At 40.1% G+C, this 19,686-nt stretch overlaps 14 non-coding genes and 1 pseudogene across 14 annotated transcripts; all 15 read right to left on the minus strand.

Annotated features, from left to right (window-relative positions):
• Positions 1–820: 820 nt before the first annotated feature.
• On the minus strand, positions 821–984 carry LOC116946345 (U1 spliceosomal RNA). The gene has a single exon (XR_004403514.2). It is a non-coding gene; the product is annotated as a U1 spliceosomal RNA (small nuclear RNA).
• Positions 985–1,991: 1,007 nt separating this feature from the next.
• On the minus strand, positions 1,992–2,155 carry LOC116946373 (U1 spliceosomal RNA). The gene has a single exon (XR_004403531.2). It is a non-coding gene; the product is annotated as a U1 spliceosomal RNA (small nuclear RNA).
• Positions 2,156–3,162: 1,007 nt separating this feature from the next.
• LOC116946376 (U1 spliceosomal RNA) lies at positions 3,163–3,326 on the minus strand. The gene has a single exon (XR_004403534.1). It is a non-coding gene; the product is annotated as a U1 spliceosomal RNA (small nuclear RNA).
• Positions 3,327–4,333: 1,007 nt separating this feature from the next.
• Positions 4,334–4,497, minus strand: LOC116946337 (U1 spliceosomal RNA). Its single transcript, XR_004403508.2, has one exon. It is a non-coding gene; the product is annotated as a U1 spliceosomal RNA (small nuclear RNA).
• A 1,009-nt stretch (positions 4,498–5,506) lies between these two features.
• On the minus strand, positions 5,507–5,670 carry LOC116946377 (U1 spliceosomal RNA). Its single transcript, XR_004403536.1, has one exon. It is a non-coding gene; the product is annotated as a U1 spliceosomal RNA (small nuclear RNA).
• A 1,008-nt stretch (positions 5,671–6,678) lies between these two features.
• LOC116946378 (U1 spliceosomal RNA) lies at positions 6,679–6,842 on the minus strand. Its single transcript, XR_004403537.1, has one exon. It is a non-coding gene; the product is annotated as a U1 spliceosomal RNA (small nuclear RNA).
• Positions 6,843–7,833: 991 nt separating this feature from the next.
• LOC116946341 (U1 spliceosomal RNA) lies at positions 7,834–7,996 on the minus strand. Its single transcript, XR_004403511.2, has one exon. It is a non-coding gene; the product is annotated as a U1 spliceosomal RNA (small nuclear RNA).
• A 1,008-nt stretch (positions 7,997–9,004) lies between these two features.
• Positions 9,005–9,168, minus strand: LOC116946330 (U1 spliceosomal RNA). Its single transcript, XR_004403500.1, has one exon. It is a non-coding gene; the product is annotated as a U1 spliceosomal RNA (small nuclear RNA).
• A 1,007-nt stretch (positions 9,169–10,175) lies between these two features.
• On the minus strand, positions 10,176–10,339 carry LOC116946379 (U1 spliceosomal RNA). Its single transcript, XR_004403538.1, has one exon. It is a non-coding gene; the product is annotated as a U1 spliceosomal RNA (small nuclear RNA).
• Positions 10,340–11,346: 1,007 nt separating this feature from the next.
• LOC116946320 (U1 spliceosomal RNA) lies at positions 11,347–11,510 on the minus strand. Its single transcript, XR_004403490.1, has one exon. It is a non-coding gene; the product is annotated as a U1 spliceosomal RNA (small nuclear RNA).
• A 1,007-nt stretch (positions 11,511–12,517) lies between these two features.
• LOC116946328 (U1 spliceosomal RNA) lies at positions 12,518–12,681 on the minus strand. The gene has a single exon (XR_004403498.1). It is a non-coding gene; the product is annotated as a U1 spliceosomal RNA (small nuclear RNA).
• A 1,007-nt stretch (positions 12,682–13,688) lies between these two features.
• Positions 13,689–13,852, minus strand: LOC116946380 (U1 spliceosomal RNA). Its single transcript, XR_004403539.1, has one exon. It is a non-coding gene; the product is annotated as a U1 spliceosomal RNA (small nuclear RNA).
• Positions 13,853–14,860: 1,008 nt separating this feature from the next.
• On the minus strand, positions 14,861–15,024 carry LOC116946381 (U1 spliceosomal RNA). The gene has a single exon (XR_004403540.1). It is a non-coding gene; the product is annotated as a U1 spliceosomal RNA (small nuclear RNA).
• Positions 15,025–16,031: 1,007 nt separating this feature from the next.
• On the minus strand, positions 16,032–16,195 carry LOC116946383 (U1 spliceosomal RNA). The gene has a single exon (XR_004403541.1). It is a non-coding gene; the product is annotated as a U1 spliceosomal RNA (small nuclear RNA).
• Positions 16,196–17,204: 1,009 nt separating this feature from the next.
• Positions 17,205–17,346, minus strand: LOC116946358 (U1 spliceosomal RNA; annotated as a pseudogene).
• Positions 17,347–19,686: the final 2,340 nt, after the last annotated feature.

Consider the following 19,686-nt stretch of genomic DNA (forward strand, 5'->3'; position numbering starts at 1 on the left):
TCAAATTTTGTGAGCTAAGGCATAGTTTACGGATAAAATTCTCCATAGCATTCTGGGTAATGTTGACTCAAGATATAGTTGCCATTTAAGAGTTAAGGAAGTAATGGCATTTTTTTATATACCACGACTATAAAAAGGCACCGTTTTTATTTTCATAAACATTATTATCAACCGATATAACTCATAGCCTGTGACAGAAAAGCATAAGGTGTTTAGTAAATTGCGCTGAATTTGTTTTCACAGTATTTTTTGCGTGTTAAACCAGCAAGATGATCAGCTTTTCACCATGCCACTGGCCAATCACCAACAAATCTGGTTTGCAAGGCTGAATCAAAAATAATGTAATTATTACACGTAGGCTTTCGGGACCAATATCATCCAAAATAGAGGTGTTTTGGGTTAGATCTCGTCAATATATGTGTCGTTAAACCCGCCAACCACCCAACAAACCTCTATTATGGATAATTTGACTGTATTATCTATACTCTTTGGTTATTTCGGTAAAGCCACGTAGGTATGAAATAAAATAAATCACGACATGTCGATCGCAACACAAGCAGTCGTCCTCAGGCGGAAAAAATATAATCTAGCAGAGGAACTGTTGAACTTGCGAGAAAGCAGCTACAACAAGGCTATATATGTGGCGATGGGCAAGCAAGCAGGGTCTGAGCTGGAAAGGAATTCCACCCCCGGACGCAAGAACCTCAGATGCATTAATGGGGGATTAGGGAGAGAGTGATTAGGAACTAAGATTCACATGAGATTACAGATCTTATCGATATTCATAAAGCACAGCAAACCTATTTTTTCCTTAAATATTCGGGGGATAGCGCGAACGCAGTCCCCCAGTATCACAAATTATACAGTCGAGTTTCCCACATTTGGGGAAATCGCAGGGGTCAACCCACCCGCAGTGCAATGGATGAGCCTCACCATAGGAGGACCACCTACATGATCATGGTGCCTCCCCTGTCAGGTAAGTATGAGTTGGCCTGCTTCCACTATCCCTATATGAACAAATACCCTGTACCTCTACTCTATGGGCATTATAAATCTTTTACGTGGCGATACTTAAAAATTATTTTAAAAATAAACACTGTCGTTTAAAAAACTACAAATAACACGTTACGAAAATATACACTTTTTTGGAAATTTCAAATTTTGTGAGCTAAGGCATAGTTTACGGATAAAATTCTCCATAGCATTCTGGGTAATGTTGACTCAAGATATAGTTTCCATTTAAGAGTTAAGGAAGTAATGGCATTTTTAATATGCCACGACTATAAAAAGGCACCGTTCTTATTTTCATAAACATTATTATCAACCGATATAACTCATAGCCTGTGATAGCAAAGCATAAGGTGTTTAGTAAATTGCGCTGAATTTGTTTTCACAGTATTTTTTGCGTGTTAAACCAACAAGATGATCAGCTTTTCACCATGGCACTGGCCAATCACCAACAAATCTGGTTTGCAAGGCTGAATCAAAAATAATGTAATTATTACACGTAGGCTTCGGGACCAATATCATCCAAAATAGAGGTGTTTTGGGTTAGATCTCGTCAATATATAAATGTGTCGTTAAACCCGCCAACCACCCAACAAACCTCTATTATGGATAATTTGACTGTGTTATCTATACTCTTTGGTTATTTCGGTAAAGCCACGTAGGTATGAAATAAAATAAATCACGACATGTCGATCGCAACACAAGCAGTCGTCCTCAGGCGGAAAAAATATAATCTAGCAGAGGAACTGTTGAACTTGCGAGAAAGCAGCTACAACAAGGCTATATATGTGGCGATGGGCAAGCAAGCAGGGTCTGAGCTGGAAAGGAATTCCACCCCCGGACGCAAGAACCTCAGATGCATTAATGGGGGATTAGGGAGAGAGGGATTAGGGAGAGAGTGATTAGGTACTAAGATTCACATGAGATTACAGATCTTATCGATATTCATAAAGCACAGCAAACCTATTTTTTCCTTAAATATTCGGGGGATAGCGCGAACGCAGTCCCCCAGTATCACAAATTATACAGTCGAGTTTCCCGCATTTGGGGAAATCGCAGGGGTCAACCCACCCGCAGTGCAATGGATGAGCCTCACCCTGGGAGGACCACCTACATGATCATGGTGCCTCCCCTGTCAGGTAAGTATGAGTTGGCCTGCTTCCACTATCCCTATATGAACAAATACCCTGTACCTCTACTCTATGGGCATTATAAATCTTTTACGTGGCGATACTTAAAAATTATTTTAAAAATAAACACTGTCGTTTAAAAAACTACAAATAACACGTTACGAAAATATACACTTTTTTGGAAATTTCAAATTTTGTGAGCTAAGGCATAGTTTACGGATAAAATTCTCCATAGCATTCTGGATAATGTTGACTCAAGATATAGTTTCCATTTAAGAGTTAAGGAAGTAATGGCATTTTTTATATGCCACGACTATAAAAAGGCACCGTTCTTATTTTCATAAACATTATTATCAACCGATATAACTCATAGCCTGTGACAGCAAAGCATAAGGTATTTAGTAAATTGCGCTGAATTTGTTTTCACAGTATTTTTTGCGTGTTAAACCAGCAAGATGATCAGCTTTTCACCATGCCACTGGCCAATCACCAACAAATCTGGTTTGCAAGGCTGAATCAAAAATAATGTAATTATTACACGTAGGCTTCGGGACCAATATCATCCAAAATAGAGGTGTTTTGGGTTAGATCTCGTCAATATATAAATGTGTCGTTAAACCCGCCAACCACCCAACAAACCTCTATTATGGATAATTTGACTGTGTTATCTATACTCTTTGGTTATTTCGGTAAAGCCACGTAGGTATGAAATAAAATAAATCACGACATGTCGATCGCAACACAAGCAGTCGTCCTCAGGCGGAAAAAATATAATCTAGCAGAGGAACTGTTGAACTTGCGAGAAAGCAGCTACAACAAGGCTATATATGTGGCGATGGGCAAGCAAGCAGGGTCTGAGCTGGAAAGGAATTCCACCCCCGGACGCAAGAACCTCAGTTGCATTAATGGGGGATTAGGGAGAGAGGGATTAGGGAGAGAGTGATTAGGTACTAAGATTCACATGAGATTACAGATCTTATCGATATTCATAAAGCACAGCAAACCTATTTTTTCCTTAAATATTCGGGGGATAGCGCGAACGCAGTCCCCCAGTATCACAAATTATACAGTCGAGTTTCCCGCATTTGGGGAAATCGCAGGGGTCAACCCACCCGCAGTGCAATGGATGAGCCTCACCCTGGGAGGACCACCTACATGATCATGGTGCCTCCCCTGTCAGGTAAGTATGAGTTGGCCTGCTTCCACTATCCCTATATGAACAAATACCCTGTACCTCTACTCTATGGGCATTATAAATCTTTTACGTGGCGATACTTAAAAATTATTTTAAAAATAAACACTGTCGTTTAAAAAACTACAAATAACACGTTACGAAAATATACACTTTTTTGGAAATTTCAAATTTTGTGAGCTAAGGCATAGTTTACGGATAAAATTCTCCATAGCATTCTGGGTAATGTTGACTCAAGATATAGTTTCCATTTAAGAGTTAAGGAAGTAATGGCATTTTTTATATGCCACGACTATAAAAAGGCACCGTTCTTATTTTCATAAACATTATTATCAACCGATATAACTCATAGCCTGTGATAGCAAAGCATAAGGTGTTTAGTAAATTGCGCTGAATTTGTTTTCACAGTATTTTTTGCGTGTTAAACCAACAAGATGATCAGCTTTTCACCATGGCACTGGCCAATCACCAACAAATCTGGTTTGCAAGGCTGAATCAAAAATAATGTAATTATTACACGTAGGCTTCGGGACCAATATCATCCAAAATAGAGGTGTTTTGGGTTAGATCTCGTCAATATATAAATGTGTCGTTAAACCCGCCAACCACCCAACAAACCTCTATTATGGATAATTTGACTGTGTTATCTATACTCTTTGGTTATTTCGGTAAAGCCACGTAGGTATGAAATAAAATAAATCACGACATGTCGATCGCAACACATGCAGTCGTCCTCAGGCGGAAAAAATATAATCTAGCAGAGGAACTGTTGAACTTGCGAGAAAGCAGCTACAACAAGGCTATATATGTGGCGATGGGCAAGCAAGCAGGGTCTGAGCTGGAAAGGAATTCCACGCCCAGACGCAAGAACCTCAGATGCATTAATGGGGGATTAGGGAGAGAGGGATTAGGGAGAGAGTGATTAGGTACTAAGATTCACATGAGATTACAGATCTTATCGATATTCATAAAGCACAGCAAACCTATTTTTTCCTTAAATATTCGGGGGATAGCGCGAACGCAGTCCCCCAGTATCACAAATTATACAGTCGAGTTTCCCGCATTTGGGGAAATCGCAGGGGTCAACCCACCCGCAGTGCAATGGATGAGCCTCACCATAGGAGGACCACCTACATGATCATGGTGCCTCCCCTGTCAGGTAAGTATGAGTTGGCCTGCTTCCACTATCCCTATATGAACAAATACCCTGTACCTCTACTCTATGGGCATTATAAATCTTTTACGTGGCGATACTTAAAAATTATTTTAAAAATAAACACTGTCGTTTAAAAAACTACAAATAACACGTTACGAAAATATACACTTTTTTGGAAATTTCATATTTTGTGAGCTAAGGCATAGTTTACGGATAAAATTCTCCATAGCATTCTGGGTAATGTTGACTCAAGATATAGTTGCCATTTAAGAGTTAAGGAAGTAATGGCATTTTTTTATATGCCACAACTATAAAAAGGCACCGTTCTTATTTTCATAAACATTATTATCAACCGATATAACTCATAGCCTGTGACAGCAAAGCATAAGGTATTTAGTAAATTGCGCTGAATTTGTTTTCACAGTATTTTTTGCGTGTTAAACCAGCAAGATGATCAGCTTTTCACCATGCCACTGGCCAATCACCAACAAATCTGGTTTGCAAGGCTGAATCAAAAATAATGTAATTATTACACGTAGGCTTTCGGGACCAATATCATCCAAAATAGAGGTGTTTTGGGTTAGATCTCGTCAATATATAAATGTGTCGTTAAACCCGCCAACCACCCAACAAACCTCTATTATGGATAATTTGACTGTGTTATCTATACTCTTTGGTTATTTCGGTAAAGCCACGTAGGTATGAAATAAAATAAATCACGACATGTCGATCGCAACACATGCAGTCGTCCTCAGGCGGAAAAAATATAATCTAGCAGAGGAACTGTTGAACTTGCGAGAAAGCAGCTACAACAAGGCTATATATGTGGCGATGGGCAAGCAAGCAGGGTCTGAGCTGGAAAGGAATTCCACCCCCGGACGCAAGAACCTCAGATGCATTAATGGGGGATTAGGGAGAGAGGGATTAGGGAGAGAGTGATTAGGTACTAAGATTCACATGAGATTACAGATCTTATCGATATTCATAAAGCACAGCAAACCTATTTTTTCCTTAAATATTCGGGGGATAGCGCGAACGCAGTCCCCCAGTATCACAAATTATACAGTCGAGTTTCCCGCATTTGGGGAAATCGCAGGGGTCAACCCACCCGCAGTGCAATGGATGAGCCTCACCCTGGGAGGACCACCTACATGATCATGGTGCCTCCCCTGTCAGGTAAGTATGAGTTGTCCTGCTTCCACTATCCCTATATGAACAAATACCCTGTACCTCTACTCTATGGGCATTATAAATCTTTTACGTGGCGATACTTAAAAATTATTTTAAAAATAAACACTGTCGTTTAAAAAACTACAAATAACAAGTTACGAAAATATACACTTTTTTGGAAATTTCAAATTTTGTGAGCTAAGGCATAGTTTACGGATAAAATTCTCCATAGCATTCTGGGTAATGTTGACTCAAGATATAGTTGCCATTTAAGAGTTAAGGAAGTAATGGCATTTTTTTATATGCCACGACTATAAAAAGGCACCGTTCTTATTTTCATAAACATTATTATCAACCGATATAACTCATATCCTGTGACAGAAAAGCATAAGGTGTTTAGTAAATTGCGCTGAATTTGTTTTCACAGTATTTTTTGCGTGTTAAACCAGCAAGATGATCAGCTTTTCACCATGCCACTGGCCAATCACCAACAAATCTGGTTTGCAAGGCTGAATAAAAAATAATGTAATTATTACACGTAGGCTTCGGGACCAATATCATCCAAAATAGAGGTGTTTTGGGTTAGATCTCGTCAATATATAAATGTGTCGTTAAACCCGCCAACCACCCAACAAACCTCTATTATGGATCATTTGACTGTGTTATCTATACTCTTTGGTTATTTCGGTAAAGCCACGTAGGTATGAAATAAAATAAATCACGACATGTCGATCGCAACACATGCAGTTGTCCTCAGGCGGAAAAAATATAATCTAGCAGAGGAACTGTTGAACTTGCGAGAAAGCAGCTACAACAAGGCTATATATGTGGCGATGGGCAAGCAAGCAGGGTCTGAGCTGGAAAGGAATTCCACCCCCGGACGCAAGAACCTCAGATGCATTAATGGGGGATTAGGGAGAGAGGGATTAGGGAGAGAGTGATTAGGTACTAAGATTCACATGAGATTACAGATCTTATCGATATTCATAAAGCACAGCAAACCTATTTTTTCCTTAAATATTCGGGGGATAGCGCGAACGCAGTCCCCCAGTATCACAAATTATACAGTCGAGTTTCCCGCATTTGGGGAAATCGCAGGGGTCAACCCACCCGCAGTGCAATGGATGAGCCTCACCCTGGGAGGACCACCTACATGATCATGGTGCCTCCCCTGTCAGGTAAGTATGAGTTGGCCTGCTTCCACTATCCCTATATGAACAAATACCCTGTACCTCTACTCTATGGGCATTATAAATCTTTTACGTGGCGATACTTAAAAATTATTTTAAAAATAAACACTGTCGTTTAAAAAACTACAAATAACACGTTACGAAAATATACACTTTTTTGGAAATTTCAAATTTTGTGAGCTAAGGCATAGTTTACGGATAAAATTCTCCATAGCATTCTGGGTAATGTTGACTCAAGATATAGTTGCCATTTAAGAGTTAAGGAAGTAATGGCATTTTTTTATATACCACGACTATAAAAAGGCACCGTTTTTATTTTCATAAACATTATTATCAACCGATATAACTCATAGCCTGTGACAGAAAAGCATAAGGTGTTTAGTAAATTGCGCTGAATTTGTTTTCACAGTATTTTTTGCGTGTTAAACCAGCAAGATGATCAGCTTTTCACCATGCCACTGGCCAATCACCAACAAATCTGGTTTGCAAGGCTGAATCAAAAATAATGTAATTATTACACGTAGGCTTTCGGGACCAATATCATCCAAAATAGAGGTGTTTTGGGTTAGATCTCGTCAATATATGTGTCGTTAAACCCGCCAACCACCCAACAAACCTCTATTATGGATAATTTGACTGTGTTATCTATACTCTTTGGTTATTTCGGTAAAGCCACGTAGGTATGAAATAAAATAAATCACGACGTGTCGATCGCAATACTAGCAGTCGTCCTCAGGCGGAAAAAATATAATCCAGCAGTGGAACTGTTGAACTTGCGAGAAAGCAGCTACAACAAGGCTATATATGTGGCGATGGGCAAGCAAGCAGGATCTGAGCTAGAAAGGAATTCCACCCCCGGACGCAAGAACCTCAGTTGCATTAATGGGGGATTAGGGAGAGAGTGATTAGGTACTAAGATTCACATGAGATTACAGATCTTATGGATATTCATAAAGCAAAGCAAACCTATTTTTTTCCTTAAATATTCGGGGGATAGTGCGAACGCAGTCCCCCAGTATCACAAATTATACAGTCGAGTTTCCCGCATTTGGGGAAATCGCAGGGGTCAACCCACCCGCAGTGCAATGGATGAGCCTCACCATGGGAGGACCACCTACATGATCAAGGTGCCTCCCTGTCAGGTAAGTATGAGTTGGCCTGCTTCCACTATCCCTATATGAAAAAATACCCTGTACCTCTACTCTATGGGCATTATAAATCTTTTACGTGGCGATACTTAAAAATGATGAAAAAAATAAACACTGTCGTTTAAAAAGCTACAAATAACACGTTACTAAAATATACACTTTTTTGGAAATTTCAAATTTTGTGAGCTAAGGCATAGTTTACGGATAAAATTCTCCATAGCATTCTGGGTAATGTTGACTCAAGATATAGTTGCCATTTAAGAGTTAAGGAAGTAATGGCATTTTTTTATATGCCACGACTATAAAAAGGCACCGTTCTTATTTTCATAAACATTATTATCAACCGATATAACTCATAGCCTGTGACAGCAAAGCATAAGGTATTTAGTAAATTGCGCTGAATTTGTTTTCACAGTATTTTTTGCGTGTTAAACCAGCAAGATGATCAGCTTTTCACCATGCCACTGGCCAATCACCAACAAATCTGGTTTGCAAGGCTGAATCAAAAATAATGTAATTATTACACGTAGGCTTTCGGGACCAATATCATCCAAAATAGAGGTGTTTTGGGTTAGATCTCGTCAATATATAAATGTGTCGTTAAACCCACCAACCACCCAACAAACCTCTATTATGGATAATTTGACTGTGTTATCTATACTCTTTGGTTATTTCGGTAAAGCCACGTAGGTATGAAATAAAATAAATCACGACATGTCGATCGCAACACAGCAGTCATCCTCAGGCGGAAAAAATATAATCCAGCAGAGGAACTGTTGAACTTGCGAGAAAGCAGCTACAACAAGGCTATATATGTGGCGATGGGCAAGCAAGCAGGGTCTGAGCTGGAAAAGAATTCCACCCCCGGACGCAAGAACCTCAGTTGCATTAATGGGGGATTAGGGAGAGAGGGATTAGGGAGAGAGTGATTAGGTACTAAGATTCACATGAGATTACAGATCTTATCGATATTCATAAAGCACAGCAAACCTATTTTTTCCTTAAATATTCGGGGGATAGCGCGAACGCAGTCCCCCAGTATCACAAATTATACAGTCGAGTTTCCCGCATTTGGGGAAATCGCAGGGGTCAACCCACCCGCAGTGCAATGGATGAGCCTCACCGTGGGAGGACCACCTACATGATCATGGTGCCTCCCCTGTCAGGTAAGTATGAGTTGGCCTGCTTCCACTATCCCTATATGAACAAATACCCTGTACCTCTACTCTATGGGCATTATAAATCTTTTACGTGGCGATACTTAAAAATTATTTAAAAAATAAACACTGTCGTTTAAAAAACTACAAATAACACGTTACGAAAATATACACTTTTTTGGAAATTTCAAATTTTGTGAGCTAAGGCATAGTTTACGAATAAAATTCTCCATAGCATTCTGGGTAATGTTGACTCAAGATATAGTTTCCATTTAAGAGTTAAGGAAGTAATGGCATTTTTTATATGCCACGACTATAAAAAGGCACCGTTCTTATTTTCATAAACATTATTATCAACCGATATAACTCATAGCCTGTGATAGCAAAGCATAAGGTGTTTAGTAAATTGCGCTGAATTTGTTTTCACAGTATTTTTTGCGTGTTAAACCAACAAGATGATCAGCTTTTCACCATGGCACTGGCCAATCACCAACAAATCTGGTTTGCAAGGCTGAATCAAAAATAATGTAATTATTACACGTAGGCTTCGGGACCAATATCATCCAAAATAGAGGTGTTTTGGGTTAGATCTCGTCAATATATAAATGTGTCGTTAAACCCGCCAACCACCCAACAAACCTCTATTATGGATAATTTGACTGTGTTATCTATACTCTTTGGTTATTTCGGTAAAGCCACGTAGGTATGAAATAAAATAAATCACGACATGTCGATCGCAACACAAGCAGTCGTCCTCAGGCGGAAAAAATATAATCTAGCAGAGGAACTGTTGAACTTGCGAGAAAGCAGCTACAACAAGGCTATATATGTGGCGATGGGCAAGCAAGCAGGGTCTGAGCTGGAAAGGAATTCCACCCCCGGACGCAAGAACCTCAGATGCATTAATGGGGGATTAGGGAGAGAGGGATTAGGGAGAGAGTGATTAGGTACTAAGATTCACATGAGATTACAGATCTTATCGATATTCATAAAGCACAGCAAACCTATTTTTTGCTTAAATATTCGGGGGATAGCGCGAACGCAGTCCCCCAGTATCACAAATTATACAGTCGAGTTTCCCGCATTTGGGGAAATCGCAGGGGTCAACCCACCCGCAGTGCAATGGATGAGCCTCACCCTGGGAGGACCACCTACATGATCATGGTGCCTCCCCTGTCAGGTAAGTATGAGTTGGCCTGCTTCCACTATCCCTATATGAACAAATACCCTGTACCTCTACTCTATGGGCATTATAAATCTTTTACGTGGCGATACTTAAAAATTATTTTAAAAATAAACACTGTCGTTTAAAAAACTACAAATAACACGTTACGAAAATATACACTTTTTTGGAAATTTCAAATTTTGTGAGCTAAGGCATAGTTTACGGATAAAATTCTCCATAGCATTCTGGGTAATGTTGACTCAAGATATAGTTTCCATTTAAGAGTTAAGGAAGTAATGGCATTTTTTATATGCCACGACTATAAAAAGGCACCGTTCTTATTTTCATAAACATTATTATCAACCGATATAACTCATAGCCTGTGATAGCAAAGCATAAGGTGTTTAGTAAATTGCGCTGAATTTGTTTTCACAGTATTTTTTGCGTGTTAAACCAACAAGATGATCAGCTTTTCACCATGGCACTGGCCAATCACCAACAAATCTGGTTTGCAAGGCTGAATCAAAAATAATGTAATTATTACACGTAGGCTTCGGGACCAATATCATCCAAAATAGAGGTGTTTTGGGTTAGATCTCGTCAATATATAAATGTGTCGTTAAACCCGCCAACCACCCAACAAACCTCTATTATGGATAATTTGACTGTGTTATCTATACTCTTTGGTTATTTCGGTAAAGCCACGTAGGTATGAAATAAAATAAATCACGACATGTCGATCGCAACACAAGCAGTCGTCCTCAGGCGGAAAAAATATAATCTAGCAAAGGAACTGTTGAACTTGCGAGAAAGCAGCTACAACAAGGCTATATATGTGGCGATGGGCAAGCAAGCAGGGTCTGAGCTGGAAAGGAATTCCACCCCCAGACACAAGAACCTCAGATGCATTAATGGGGGATTAGGGAGAGAGGGATTAGGGAGAGAGTGATTAGGTACTAAGATTCACATGAGATTACAGATCTTATCGATATTCATAAAGCACAGCAAACCTATTTTTTCCTTAAATATTCGGGGGATAGCGCGAACGCAGTCCCCCAGTATCACAAATTATACAGTCGAGTTTCCCACATTTGGGGAAATCGCAGGGGTCAACCCACCCGCAGTGCAATGGATGAGCCTCACCATAGGAGGACCACCTACATGATCATGGTGCCTCCCCTGTCAGGTAAGTATGAGTTGGCCTGCTTCCACTATCCCTATATGAACAAATACCCTGTACCTCTACTCTATGGGCATTATAAATCTTTTACGTGGCGATACTTAAAAATTATTTTAAAAATAAACACTGTCGTTTAAAAAACTACAAATAACACGTTACGAAAATATACACTTTTTTGGAAATTTCAAATTTTGTGAGCTAAGGCATAGTTTACGGATAAAATTCTCCATAGCATTCTGGGTAATGTTGACTCAAGATATAGTTTCCATTTAAGAGTTAAGGAAGTAATGGCATTTTTAATATGCCACGACTATAAAAAGGCACCGTTCTTATTTTCATAAACATTATTATCAACCGATATAACTCATAGCCTGTGATAGCAAAGCATAAGGTGTTTAGTAAATTGCGCTGAATTTGTTTTCACAGTATTTTTTGCGTGTTAAACCAACAAGATGATCAGCTTTTCACCATGGCACTGGCCAATCACCAACAAATCTGGTTTGCAAGGCTGAATCAAAAATAATGTAATTATTACACGTAGGCTTCGGGACCAATATCATCCAAAATAGAGGTGTTTTGGGTTAGATCTCGTCAATATATAAATGTGTCGTTAAACCCGCCAACCACCCAACAAACCTCTATTATGGATAATTTGACTGTGTTATCTATACTCTTTGGTTATTTCGGTAAAGCCACGTAGGTATGAAATAAAATAAATCACGACATGTCGATCGCAACACAAGCAGTCGTCCTCAGGCGGAAAAAATATAATCTAGCAGAGGAACTGTTGAACTTGCGAGAAAGCAGCTACAACAAGGCTATATATGTGGCGATGGGCAAGCAAGCAGGGTCTGAGCTGGAAAGGAATTCCACGCCCAGACGCAAGAACCTCAGATGCATTAATGGGGGATTAGGGAGAGAGGGATTAGGGAGAGAGTGATTAGGTACTAAGATTCACATGAGATTACAGATCTTATCGATATTCATAAAGCACAGCAAACCTATTTTTTCCTTAAATATTCGGGGGATAGCGCGAACGCAGTCCCCCAGTATCACAAATTATACAGTCGAGTTTCCCGCATTTGGGGAAATCGCAGGGGTCAACCCACCCGCAGTGCAATGGATGAGCCTCACCATAGGAGGACCACCTACATGATCATGGTGCCTCCCCTGTCAGGTAAGTATGAGTTGGCCTGCTTCCACTATCCCTATATGAACAAATACCCTGTACCTCTACTCTATGGGCATTATAAATCTTTTACGTGGCGATACTTAAAAATTATTTAAAAAATAAACACTGTCGTTTAAAAAACTACAAATAACACGTTACGAAAATATACACTTTTTTGGAAATTTCAAATTTTGTGAGCTAAGGCATAGTTTACGGATAAAATTCTCCATAGCATTCTGGGTAATGTTGACTCAAGATATAGTTTCCATTTAAGAGTTAAGGAAGTAATGGCATTTTTAATATGCCACGACTATAAAAAGGCACCGTTCTTATTTTCATAAACATTATTATCAACCGATATAACTCATAGCCTGTGATAGCAAAGCATAAGGTGTTTAGTAAATTGCGCTGAATTTGTTTTCACAGTATTTTTTGCGTGTTAAACCAACAAGATGATCAGCTTTTCACCATGGCACTGGCCAATCACCAACAAATCTGGTTTGCAAGGCTGAATCAAAAATAATGTAATTATTACACGTAGGCTTCGGGACCAATATCATCCAAAATAGAGGTGTTTTGGGTTAGATCTCGTCAATATATAAATGTGTCGTTAAACCCGCCAACCACCCAACAAACCTCTATTATGGATAATTTGACTGTGTTATCTATACTCTTTGGTTATTTCGGTAAAGCCACGTAGGTATGAAATAAAATAAATCACGACATGTCGATCGCAACACAAGCAGTCGTCCTCAGGCGGAAAAAATATAATCTAGCAGAGGAACTGTTGAACTTGCGAGAAAGCAGCTACAACAAGGCTATATATGTGGCGATGGGCAAGCAAGCAGGGTCTGAGCTGGAAAGGAATTCCACCCCCGGACGCAAGAACCTCAGATGCATTAATGGGGGATTAGGGAGAGAGGGATTAGGGAGAGAGTGATTAGGTACTAAGATTCACATGACATTACAGATCTTATCGATATTCATAAAGCACAGCAAACCTATTTTTTCCTTAAATATTCGGGGGATAGCGCGAACGCAGTCCCCCAGTATCACAAATTATACAGTCGAGTTTCCCGCATTTGGGGAAATCGCAGGGGTCAACCCACCCGCAGTGCAATGGATGAGCCTCACCCTGGGAGGACCACCTACATGATCATGGTGCCTCCCCTGTCAGGTAAGTATGAGTTGGCCTGCTTCCACTATCCCTATATGAACAAATACCCTGTACCTCTACTCTATGGGCATTATAAATCTTTTACGTGGCGATACTTAAAAATTATTTTAAAAATAAACACTGTCGTTTAAAAAACTACAAATAACACGTTACGAAAATATACACTTTTTTGGAAATTTCAAATTTTGTGAGCTAAGGCATAGTTTACGGATAAAATTCTCCATAGCATTCTGGATAATGTTGACTCAAGATATAGTTTCCATTTAAGAGTTAAGGAAGTAATGGCATTTTTTATATGCCACGACTATAAAAAGGCACCGTTCTTATTTTCATAAACATTATTATCAACCGATATAACTCATAGCCTGTGACAGCAAAGCATAAGGTGTTTAGTAAATTGCGCTGAATTTGTTTTCACAGTATTTTTTGCGTGTTAAACCAACAAGATGATCAGCTTTTCACCATGGCACTGGCCAATCACCAACAAATCTGGTTTGCAAGGCTGAATCAAAAATAATGTAATTATTACACGTAGGCTTTCGGGACCAATATCATCCAAAATAGAGGTGTTTTGGGTTAGATCTCGTCAATATATAAATGTGTCGTTAAACCCGCCAACCACCCAACAAACCTCTATTATGGATAATTTGACTGTGTTATCTATACTCTTTGGTTATTTCGGTAAAGCCACGTAGGTATGAAATAAAATAAATCACGACATGTCGATCGCAACACAAGCAGTCGTCCTCAGGCGGAAAAAATATAATCTAGCAGAGGAACTGTTGAACTTGCGAGAAAGCAGCTACAACAAGGCTATATATGTGGCGATGGGCAAGCAAGCAGGGTCTGAGCTGGAAAGGAATTCCACCCCCGGACGCAAGAACCTCAGTTGCATTAATGGGGGATTAGGGAGAGAGGGATTAGGGAGAGAGTGATTAGGTACTAAGATTCACATGAGATTACAGATCTTATCGATATTCATAAAGCACAGCAAACCTATTTTTTCCTTAAATATTCGGGGGATAGCGCGAACGCAGTCCCCCAGTATCACAAATTATACAGTCGAGTTTCCCGCATTTGGGGAAATCGCAGGGGTCAACCCACCCGCAGTGCAATGGATGAGCCTCACCCTGGGAGGACCACCTACATGATCATGGTGCCTCCCCTGTCAGGTAAGTATGAGTTGGCCTGCTTCCACTATCCCTATATGAACAAATACCCTGTACCTCTACTCTATGGGCATTATAAATCTTTTACGTGGCGATACTTAAAAATTATTTTAAAAATAAACACTGTCGTTTAAAAAACTACAAATAACACGTTACGAAAATATACACTTTTTTGGAAATTTCAAATTTTGTGAGCTAAGGCATAGTTTACGGATAAAATTCTCCATAGCATTCTGGATAATGTTGACTCAAGATATAGTTTCCATTTAAGAGTTAAGGAAGTAATGGCATTTTTTATATGCCACGACTATAAAAAGGCACCGTTCTTATTTTCATAAACATTATTATCAACCGATATAACTCATAGCCTGTGACAGCAAAGCATAAGGTATTTAGTAAATTGCGCTTAATTTGTTTTCACAGTATTTTTTGCGTGTTAAACCAGCAAGATGATCAGCTTTTCACCATGCCACTGGCCAATCACCAACAAATCTGGTTTGCAAGGCTGAATCAAAAATAATGTAATTATTACACGTAGGCTTCGGGACCAATATCATCCAAAATAGAGGTGTTTTGGGTTAGATCTCGTCAATATATAAATGTGTCGTTAAACCCGCCAACCACCCAACAAACCTCTATTATGGATAATTTGACTGTGTTATCTATACTCTTTGGTTATTTCGGTAAAGCCACGTAGGTATGAAATAAAATAAATCACGACATGTCGATCGCAACACAAGCAGTCGTCCTCAGGCGGAAAAAATATAATCTAGCAGAGGAACTGTTGAACTTGCGAGAAAGCAGCTACAACAAGGCTATATATGTGGCGATGGGCAAGCAAGCAGGGTCTGAGCTGGAAAGGAATTCCACCCCCGGATGCAAGAACCTCAGTTGCATTAATGGGGGATTAGGGAGAGAGGGATTAGGGAGAGAGTGATTAGGTACTAAGATTCACATGAGATTACAGATCTTATCGATATTCATAAAGCACAGCAAACCTATTTTTTCCTTAAATATTCGGGGGATAGCGCGAACGCAGTCCCCCAGTATCACAAATTATACAGTCGAGTTTCCCGCATTTGGGGAAATCGCAGGGGTCAACCCACCCGCAGTGCAATGGATGAGCCTCACCCTGGGAGGACCACCTACATGATCATGGTGCCTCCCCTGTCAGGTAAGTATGAGTTGGCCTGCTTCCACTATCCCTATATGAACAAATACCCTGTACCTCTACTCTATGGGCATTATAAATCTTTTACGTGGCGATACTTAAAAATTATTTTAAAAATAAACACTGTCGTTTAAAAAACTACAAATAACACGTTACGAAAATATACACTTTTTTGGAAATTTCAAATTTTGTGAGCTAAGGCATAGTTTACGGATAAAATTCTCCATAGCATTCTGGGTAATGTTGACTCAAGATATAGTTGCCATTTAAGAGTTAAGGAAGTAATGGCATTTTTTTATATGCCACAACTATAAAAAGGCACCGTTCTTATTTTCATAAACATTATTATCAACCGATATAACTCATAGCCTGTGACAGCAAAGCATAAGGTATTTAGTAAATTGCGCTGAATTTGTTTTCACAGTATTTTTTGCGTGTTAAACCAGCAAGATGATCAGCTTTTCACCATGCCACTGGCCAATCACCAACAAATCTGGTTTGCAAGGCTGAATCAAAAATAATGTAATTATTACACGTAGGCTTTCGGGACCAATATCATCCAAAATAGAGGTGTTTTGGGTTAGATCTCGTCAATATATAAATGTGTCGTTAAACCCGCCAACCACCCAACAAACCTCTATTATGGATAATTTGACTGTGTTATCTATACTCTTTGGTTATTTCGGTAAAGCCACGTAGGTATGAAATAAAATAAATCACGACATGTCGATCGCAACACATGCAGTCGTCCTCAGGCGGAAAAAATATAATCTAGCAGAGGAACTGTTGAACTTGCGAGAAAGCAGCTACAACAAGGCTATATATGTGGCGATGGGCAAGCAAGCAGGGTCTGAGCTGGAAAGGAATTCCACCCCCGGACGCAAGAACCTCAGATGCATTAATGGGGGATTAGGGAGAGAGGGATTAGGGAGAGAGTGATTAGGTACTAAGATTCACATGAGATTACAGATCTTATCGATATTCATAAAGCACAGCAAACCTATTTTTTCCTTAAATATTCGGGGGATAGCGCGAACGCAGTCCCCCAGTATCACAAATTATACAGTCGAGTTTCCCGCATTTGGGGAAATCGCAGGGGTCAACCCACCCGCAGTGCAATGGATGAGCCTCACCCTGGGAGGCTCATCCAATCACGACGTGTCGATCGCAACCCAAGCAGTCGTCCTCAGGTGCAAAAAATATAATCCAGCAGTGGAACTCTTCTTTGGTTCTTTCGGTAAAGTCACGTAGAATGATAATAAAATAATAAATTGATAAAATAAAATAACACAATAATATTCTCACGACGTTTCGGCCACAACACAAGCGGCCTTCATCAGGTGAAGGGGGCGAGACTGTCTGGTAGGACAGCGCTGGAGTGAAAGAGCCACGTTCAGATACGGCCTTTAGGCTGTGTGAGAGGAACAAAGCGCCTTGACAAAGGAATTAGCATATAATTTAGCATTGAAATGGCTGAATGATTAGCTTGTGACTGGTCACAGAAATAGCTATGTTAAAGTTAAAGCATACACACCCGCAGAGGCACCCATTGTTAAAGGAATTAGCAAAGAATTTAGCATTGAAATAGCTAAGTTAAGGCATACACATCCGCAGAGGCACCCCTTGACAATGGAATTAGCATAGAATTTAGCATTGAGATAGCTGAGTGATTAGCTTGTACCTGCTGCAGAAATAGAGCTTGTACCTGCTGCAGAAATAGCTACGTTAAAGTCAGAGCATACACATTCACCGAGGCCCTTAGTACAAATCAAACAGGAGAATTTAGCATTGAAATAACTAGGCGAATCCAGCATTGAAACAACTGAGTGATTAGCTAGTGACTGGTCACAGAAATGACTACACATCTGAGCTATTCACAGTACTATATAGTGAACCAATAAAAACTAAAATATAAATTACCTTCATGTTATCAATAAACTATATATTCTCCAATCAGCTAAGCTACCAACAATAAGTCGTTATATATCACAATGCTATATGGCGAAAAAATGGGTGGATTCTTACCCTCAAATTTCAGCACCACGGATAGCTACGGGCCCCGTTCAGACGGACGAGTTTGTCCATGGTCGGAACAGAGGAGGGGGAGAGAGACAGCTGCGAGGCCCTAGTATGCTCCATGTTGTAAAACTATACCATTAACCATGGTGTGAGAGGTATTAAGAGGCAATGCTGGCGAAAGAGCTGCGGTCTGAAGGTCATCGTAAAAATACAATTAATTAAGAACAGAAATGATTTAAAACATCTTTCCAGTGGTTACTAAGCCTGAATCCATCTTCTCGGTTGAAATTGTATCTGTGCTTGTATATGTGAATGGCCTCATGAACGAATCTCTCATGGTAGCCGGTTGATTTGCAAAGAACTTCCGTCTTGGAGAAGTCAATGTCATCTGAGCCCACTGAATTATAACAGTGATCTGCCACGGCAGAGGAGTTCGTCCTACCGTGTTTCAAGTCTGCTTTGTGTTCGCGGATGCGGTCCGAGATATGTTTTTTGGTTTCTCCAATGTAGCTACTACCACAGAGGCACTTTAGTTTGTAAACGCCCGGGTACTGTATGTCTGGAACAGCATCTTTTACAGATGGAACTAAATCACGGATTTTATGTACTGTGTTGAATCGGACCTGGATCTTGTGTTTGTTCAGGATTTTGGAGATCTTTTTAGTGACCTCTGCAATGTAGGGTAAGGTGATGGTTTTGAGTGGCTCCACAAGAGGATCCTTCTTCATGACTGGAGTGATGGCTTTGCGGATTGTGTAGTCAGAGTAGCCATTAGCCCTGAGAGCTGGTGTACGTGCTTGAGTTCACTGGTAATGTGTACCTGGTCGGAAATGCATTGGGATCTATGGTATAGAGTCTTGATGAGGGAGTTCTTCTGGGATGGATGGTGGTGGGAATCCGGTTTCAAGTAAGCATCTGTATGGGTAGCTTTCCTGTAGACAGAGTGGCTCATTGAACCATCATGTCTTCTTTTAATTAAGACATCCAAAAAGGGTAGTTTGCCATCTTTTTCGATCTCCATGGTAAATCTGATGGCTGGGTGTATGGAATTGATGTGGTCGCGGAATTGGTCTAGAGCAGGCTGGCCATGTGGCCAGATGACAAAGGTGTCATCAACGTACCTCTTCCATAAGGTCGGGCGTAGAGTGGCAGTCTGGATGGCGTCAGTTTCAAATTTTTCCATGAATACGTTGGCTACAACCGGAGATAGGGGGGAGCCCATTGGGGTGCCCTCAATTTGTTTGTAGAAAGTTCCATTCCAGGTGAAGTAAGTGTTGGTTAAGCAATGTCTCACCAGGGGGGGTACATCAGTATGCAGTCCTTGATGAACCAGGTCTTCAATGGTAGCGATGGTGTCAGGTACCGGGACTTTGGTGAACAAGGACACCACATCAAAACTGACAAGCAGGTCGTTTGGGGACAGGGAGATGCCTTTGATTGTCGATACCAGGTGAGTAGAATTTAGTACCGCAGAGGTGGTTTT

This window comes from Petromyzon marinus, chromosome 26 (genome assembly GCF_048934315.1).
Source record: "Petromyzon marinus isolate PM22_M1 ecotype Great Lakes invasive population chromosome 26, UKy_Petmar_22M1.pri1.0, whole genome shotgun sequence".
Classification (NCBI taxonomy): Eukaryota; Metazoa; Chordata; class Hyperoartia; order Petromyzontiformes; family Petromyzontidae; genus Petromyzon; species Petromyzon marinus.